This window comes from Spinacia oleracea, chromosome 4 (genome assembly GCF_020520425.1).
Source record: "Spinacia oleracea cultivar Varoflay chromosome 4, BTI_SOV_V1, whole genome shotgun sequence".
Lineage (NCBI taxonomy): Eukaryota > Viridiplantae > Streptophyta > Magnoliopsida > Caryophyllales > Amaranthaceae > Spinacia > Spinacia oleracea.
This window is the reverse complement of record NC_079490.1, coordinates 123173445-123181064: the sequence shown is the minus strand read 5'-3', so window position 1 is coordinate 123181064 and position 7620 is coordinate 123173445. Positions and strand designations below refer to the sequence as shown.

General features: G+C 37.2%; 1 long non-coding RNA gene across 3 annotated transcripts; it reads right to left on the bottom strand.

The window, feature by feature from the left end:
• Positions 1-2680: 2680 nt before the first annotated feature.
• LOC110785981 (uncharacterized) lies at positions 2681-6105 on the bottom strand. 3 transcript variants are annotated; one of them, XR_008918396.1, is made up of 4 exons: positions 5823-6105; positions 4976-5135; positions 3355-3476; positions 2681-2964 (listed from the first exon to the last, which is right to left on the bottom strand). It is a non-coding gene; the product is annotated as an uncharacterized lncRNA (long non-coding RNA). The 3 variants fall into 3 exon arrangements; XR_008918397.1 differs by lacking the exon at positions 4976-5135 and having other exon boundaries at positions 5823-6103; XR_002532752.2 differs by lacking the exons at positions 4976-5135; positions 5823-6105 and adding an exon at positions 3881-4159.
• Between the last annotated feature and the right edge of the window lie 1515 nt (positions 6106-7620).

Sequence of the window (7620 nt, the reverse complement as noted above, 5' to 3'; positions counted from 1 at the left end):
CGCTGATCACTTTGCTTCCCCGGATGTCGCTTACTCTCCTTCCCCGGTCTCCGCTCGCTCTGCTTCCCCAGTCACTCTGATTCAAGTAAGTTTTTTGACATTTTTTTTGAAACTTTCATTCAAAATTTAGAGTAATGTTTTGAAACTTCAATTAAAAATTTAGAGTAATTTCGTGGGTTGTTAATTTAGTGGTATGATTTCTGAGTATTTGTTGACTAATCGATCTTGTTTATGAATCTATGTTTGTTTTTGTGCAATTTTTGCTCATATTAATTATAGGAATGTTGTGTCAATGTTTTGTGATTTTGTTGCAAATTTTTTGATGGTATACCTCCTCGAATATGAAAAGAATTTAGGATAATTTTTTGCTGGTATGGTCGCCACAACTTAGTACACTAGTAAGGAGCAATGTTGATTCTGAGTTTTGATGATGACAACGCAAACTTCCTAATTATTGTTTAAGTGTGTTATAGTAATGCTAAGTTAGGGAGTGCCTAAGTTGGACAAACTAAACATGTGGAACAAACACAAACAATATAAGGAGCTCCTAACGAATCGATCAGTTTACAAATGTTATCAATGGTTGATCCTCAGGAAGTTGAGACTCAAGAAGTTGATCCTCAAGTGGTTGATCCTCAAGTGGTTGATCCTCAAGAGGTCGATCCTTTAGAGGTTGATCCTCAAGTGGTTGATCCTCAAAGAGGTTGATCGTCAACGAGGTTGATCCTCAAAGAGGTTGATCCTCAAAGTGGTTGATCCTCTAAGAGGTTGATCCCCTAAGAGGTTGATCCTTAAAGTGGTTGATCCTCTAAGAGGTTGATCCCCTAAGAGGTTGATCCTTAAAGTGGTTGATCCTCTAAGAGGTTGATCCTCAAAATGGTTGATCCTCCAAGAGGTTGATCCTCAGGCGGCTGATTCTCAAATCTTCCGAGGTTGATCCTCAGGCGGTTGATCCTCAGGCGGCTGATCCTCAATCCTCAACAGGGTGATCCTCAGATGGATGATCCTCAACGGCTGATCCCCATATGGCCGATCCTAAACAAGTTACTAAGCGAGCTCCTCATATATTATGAGGATCCTCGAAGTTCCGGAAGAAGGAACAATGCGTGAAGCATTCAAGCAAAGCTTCAAAAGGTGCTAACATTAAAGCTACACATATGAGTTTATGTTTAGATTTTATGTAAGTATTTTAATATTTTTTATGCATAATATGGAACAAAAGGAACACGTGTGTTTTAATATGTTTTGAGAAAATAGTATTTGTAAATACAATAAAGTTTTATTAAGAAAAATCTTCGGAAAATAAATAAAACGATTTTAATAAAATCAACGTTGAATTCTGTTTTCAGAATTCCTTGTTTTCCTAGAAAAAGGTTTTACTTGTTCCTAAAACTGCTCCCACTATTTTCTCTAAATGAACGTGTTGAAAGTGGTTTGAAGAAGTCTCCTTGTTTCTCTCAAGTTACGTGCACGTTACTGCTCCCAGTAACTGTTAGTGGAAGTTGAGGGGAACAAGGGAAACTAACTTAGGGAAGCTCCTCTATAAAAGGAGAAGTATTTTCATCTCTCAAATCACAACTGACAACGTGCAATATTTCTAAAGAACTTAAGAGTTTTTATAAAAGTCAGTTTACAAAAGAGCGTGTTCCTCAAAGTTCTTTTATTATTCATAAGCTTAATTAAATACTAGAGTTTTCATATTTCGAGTTGTAATTGTGGGGTTAAGGATCGAGTATCCTTGAGTTGTGGGGTGCAAGGATTGAGTGATCCTTGAGTTTTGAGTGTAAGGGTTGAGTGATCCTTTAAGTGACTTAGAGTCAAGTCGGTGAGAGAGTGTGAAAGGAGCAAGCATAGTAATAAACGGGGATTGCTGTGAGGAACTCGTGTTCAAGTGGAACCGAGTTGTTGAGTGTATTGTATTCGAGGCATTGCAATATATAAAAGAGGTTGAGATTTTCCTTCTTGATTAGTATCAAGAAGGTTCCTCATTTTCCAATTCTTCTTGTTTATTGATCGTTGTTCCTTTAACGTTTAAATTCCGCAAGAAACGTACTAAGTTCCTCAAAACAATTCACCCCCCTCTTGTCAGTGTTCCTACTGAACTATCAGTTGGTATTAGAGCAGGATCTCACAAAAATACAGGAAACCCTGTTGAGAAAAAGTTCCGGGAAAGTATGAACACTCACGAGAAACTCGAAGAAGGTTATTCAACTCAAAGACCTCCAATGTTCAACGGAAATTCTATACCTATTGGAAGAACAGAATGGAGATCTTTATCAAGGCAACGAACTATCAAGTTTGGCGAGTCATAGAAGTCGGTAACTTCGAGGTAACAAAAACCAATGCTGAAACTTAGGTAGTTCCTAAACATATTTCTGAATTTGTGAAAGAAGATTTTGAAAAATATGAAATCAATGCTATGGCTGTCACTAGTAGAAAAAATGTCATCTACAGCGCGCAAAAAAGGGCCTTTTTGAAGCGTCTTTGAGCGCTGCAATTGTGAGGGCTGCAAATAATGTACTTTTATTCGCACCGAACAGAAACGTTGCAAAAAATCCAATATTTGCAGCGCACCTTGGTAACACACGCTACGAAATGTACATTATTTACAACCTTTTGTTGTACCCATGCGCTGCTAATAGAAGTTCCCAAAGGTAAAATTTTGACACTATTCGTAGCGTTTCTAAACAGAGCGCCCTGCAAATACACAATTTTATTTTTCAAAATAAATAAATTACATTATTTACAACGAATTGGTATTAGCATCCATAGTTTTATCATCTAGCACCTGTATTGTACATATTTACATTACCCTACAACAAAATTAATATCAACCACTTACACTACAAAACATATTTTTATTCTTAACCTACCATCGCAATCATTTCTATAAAAAATTCTTCTGGATGTTGAACATTCATGAAACCGGCATTGGCAGGGGACCAAATGATCTGCACCTACACTCTGCAAAGAAAGCAATCAATAAATAAACTAGAAAACTGAACATAATGGCTTAGATTGGATTTTATAATAGAGAGAGACCTTAGGAGCAGATACTTGCAACTATGACCCTCCCTCCCCTATATTCTCCAAGCATATTAAACATATTTCATAGAGAAGTATTGGTGAGAACTCTAAAAAAAAGTACATAGAGAAAAAACATTTGCAAGTAGAAATGAGAGTCATTGTAACTTGTAAGGAAAAATAAAATTCTTTAGCCATATCATCACTCATTGAAACCTTTACTTCACTTAATTTCGTCGGAGAGTCCCAAATGCTCCTATTTTTATTAAATATAAGACAAAGTGGATAAAAAAATAAGAAACATAAACTGGCGTTCAGAATATCAATTACCATATACATGACTTCTTCTGTAGGCCCCTCTGCGAGCATCACAGTTAGAACCTTGAAATTTTAACCCTTGGCCTTTATGTTCAGTGCTTCCTTGGTTCAACTTGACTGTTGTAAGCTGCATTCTGGAAAGTGAGAAAACAATATTCAGTCACAGAAGCCTTTAAGAACAAGTTCTAGACAACTGACATGAAGTGGTTGAAAATAAGTATAACCATATATTAGAATATTAACTGATATCCTAAGAAAGAGCATGTTAAATGGCAACCACAAAAATATAACACACACAAAGCCACCTCCAACAGACAACACATAACAGATATATATTTGCAAAGAAACACACGCAAAGAAAATGTGAATAAAAATACAATTTAGAGAAAAAACTTGCAGTAGCAACAATTTAAACACGGGCAATGAATGTTCTTGGAGGAAGGTTCAGGTGTCAGAACACAATGATAGGCGGTTGAGCAAGAGTTTCAGATAACAGGACAGTTGACAGATAACTGACATCATACTATTAGAACCTTACTTCAGACACCCCTCCCAATTCATGCATCTTCATGGTAGTTCCAGCAGTTTATAAAGCTTACTATTGAAGTTTCTAATAAACTGAACGAGTACTTTTAAGAAGAAACATTCTGTGTAGAGGATTGAGATTTAAATCCGCGTAGAAAATAAATAAACTAATAAAATTATCTTCTATATTTCTTTCCCTTTCCTTTGAAAGAATTAACAAGCCATTGTGTCTACTTTTTATTTTAGCTTTCTAATTAAGTATTGGCAAAGATTTAGGGAAGACAATCTTTTCACCAAAAACTAATGCATTGGTGAAACTTTAAGTACCAACTTGAACAGTACTTAAAAGCTTAAATCTTTAGTGAAACTTTAAATATGTCAAAAATCAAAATGTTATTCCCTAGGTCACACAGTAAAAGGGAAATATACTTATGGTTGTTCCACAAACACAAAACAAGATTTCAAATTTGTGTTAACCACAATTAGGATTCGTAAGACCAAATTAACTTATCGTAATATTAACATTTACAAATAAATATTACTCCGCACTATATCAATCACTCTATTATTACAAGGAGCAATACTTGTTTACAAATGTTAATCTTGTTTGACGATTTTGAACAATAAGTTTACCCGAGGTTCCTCTGTTGATCAAACTAATACTTAAAAATGAATGACTTGAGTGAAAATGTAGCTGGACTTAAGAATTATATCAACCAAAAGACTTGAATCAAACCAGAGCTTAGGGTTCCTAGATCATATCAACTTCTTATCCATATGACTATGTTCAATCCCTAATAAGATAAGGAGCCTTTTTCAGAGGAGATATTTTCAGAAGCTACAATATTCCCCGGACCACTAACTTGAGATAATGTTAGCTTCTGGTGCAACTGCTCTATGTTTTACATGCTACCAATTCACTAAACAAAATAAACAGAAATAGCACCATGCTTAAAAAAGAGAACACAAACACGCACACACACTAGAAAAAAAAATTAAAAATAATAATAATAAACTAATATGATCAGATTCACCAAAATTATCAAGCCTCCTACAATCATTACTTCAGACCTGCTAACTACACTGTAAAAACTTGCAAGGCACATACCCAGAGATTTTTGCTCGGCGCAAGAGCTTGTAGAGGAAAGTTCAATGCCTTGTCAGGACTAAATAACTTGGATGTTCAATGCCCGTGCCAAAAGGCCACCAATCCCCACGTAAGAAAGAGTATCGGTAGCATACCCTAAAATCCAAACAAAGACAAACACCTATACAAACAACAACTATAATGAATATAGCAGTAATGATTATTAGACTCCGACCAATCCGGATTGAAGTCGAGTCAAGTCCCAATTAGAAAGGAACACTCCCAACAAATGATCAAACTAAAGCTGGCCACATTAGATTTGGAATGAGTACAACTATTTTACTGCACCCAACCCCAAATCTCTGAATCAAAAATCAAAATCAACAAAATAACCAGACACAATTTGACCATAAAATCAACAAAATCAACTTCAAAAACCTAAAAAATTAACCCTAAATGACCTGAGTTAGTCGCTCAGTCGATAAAACCCCAAAATTGTACATCAAATAAACTCCAATGTGTTTCTGACAACTGCTGTAATTTAATTCTGGAACCAGGGTCTCTCCATACATCCCTTCAACAAATTACTCAGCCTTAGAGGAGCGCAGACATATGTTACAGAGATGAGTTAACCCTAAAATGACCCGAATCAGTCTCACAACCAACAAAACCTTTCAAAATTACCTCAAATTAACAAATCAAACGAAGAACAATAAATCAATTCCCAAATCAAACGAAGGAAAAAAAATATCAACCCTAAAAACAGCGGAAACATCCAAACATCATAGATAAAATAAAATTCTAAGAAACAAATAAGATTAAGAACATGGTAAAGAGAAGGAAAAGGATTGAAGTTTCAATAACATACTTTCTTCATATTAATCCTTTTGCCAGTCCTGTAATCCCCTTGAAGCTTGCTAGCCAGTGTAGGTTCCATGACTAAACGTAGCTGCTCGGCCAGTTCCTAAGATAACCTCATTGTGCGGAGTTCATACTTTCTCCAAAGAGCTCCAGCATTCAAATTCATCTCGCCAAGTTGCTGAACAAGATTCTGAACTTTCTCTGGTTCATCACCATTAGCTGAACTTAAGTGATTCACTTCCATAGTCATGTAAAACTTCTTCACAGACACTAAATGTTAGGTTATGATACATATGACAATTCATAAATCATGCGGAAAAACCATAAACCCAGGAAAACATATTATTTACACATAATCATTTAGCATAGATTAGATGCATACTCTTTGTTGCGTGCCTTCCCTAGCTGCGCCCGAACCGAACAAGAACAAGTCTTTAGGACTCCAAGTGTCGTCCCTCCGTAGATAGTCCACAGCACGTCCGGATCCGCCTTAAGATTGACCAACTAGAATCGCCCTTAAGGTACTATTATTTTCGGCACTTTATAGGCAAATGTGTGACTGAATTTTTCTCTCAAAAACTCACTTTGAATACTTTTAAACTTGTTTTATAAATTGTGAGCCCTAGCCTCATATTTATAGCGGTATGGAAAGGGAATCGAAATCCTATTCAGATACAAATTAATCAAACCTAGAATCCTACAAGAACTCTAATTTAATTAATTTATCAAATAGAATTAGGAATTTAATCATTAACCGAACTCTGCATGTTTTAGGAAACGTGCACGAACACAAACACTTGCACACACACGCACGGCAGCCACGATGGGCCCCATGCGTGCGCGCGAGCAGCAGCCCACTCAGCGCCCGCGCGCGCTGCGCGCTGCGCGTGCTGTGCGCGTTGTGCGCGCTGTGCGCGCTGCGCGCTGCGCGCAGCCTGCTGGGCCTGGCCTTGCGCTGGGCCTGGCGTGGCTGTTTGTGCGGCGCGCTTGGCTTGCTGGGCGATGGCCTGGCTTCGTGCTGGGCCTCGTCCGGCAGGCCTCGTCTGATGCTTATTCGTACGATGCGCTTCCGATTAAATTTTCCGATTCCGGAATTCATTTCCGATACGAACAATATTTAATATTTCCGATTCCGGAATTAATTTCCGTTTCGAACAAATATTTAATATTTCCGTTTCCGGAATTATTTTCCGATTCCGGTAATATTTCCGATTCTGACAATATTTCCGTTTCCGGCAATATTTCCGATTCTGGCAATATTTCCATTTCCGATAATATTTTCCGACACGTACCATGTTTCCGTTTCCGGCAACATCTACGACTTGGATAATATTTATATTTCCGATACGATCCATATTTCCGTTTCCGGCAATATCATCGTTTCCGGAGTATTCATTCCTTGCCTGTGACGATCTTAGCTCCCACTGAAACCAAGATCCGTCGGTTCCGAATATTCATAGATGGAGTATTTAATGCTATTAAATACTTGATCCGTTTACGTACTATTTGTGTGACCCTACGGGTTCAGTCAAGAGTAAGCTGTGGATTAATATCATTAATTCCACTTGAACTGAAGCGGCCTCTAGCTAGGCATTCAGCTCACTTGATCTCACTGAATTATTAACTTGTTAATTAATACTGAACCGCATTTATTAGACTTATCATAGAATGCATACTTGGACCAAGGGCATTATTTCCTTCACTAAACTCTCTAGAGGACTTCTTCCTGAGTCATCAATCCTTCCCTTAGCTTCTTGAACATCTTCTATATACAACCCTCCTTACGAGAATTAGAAATATTGATC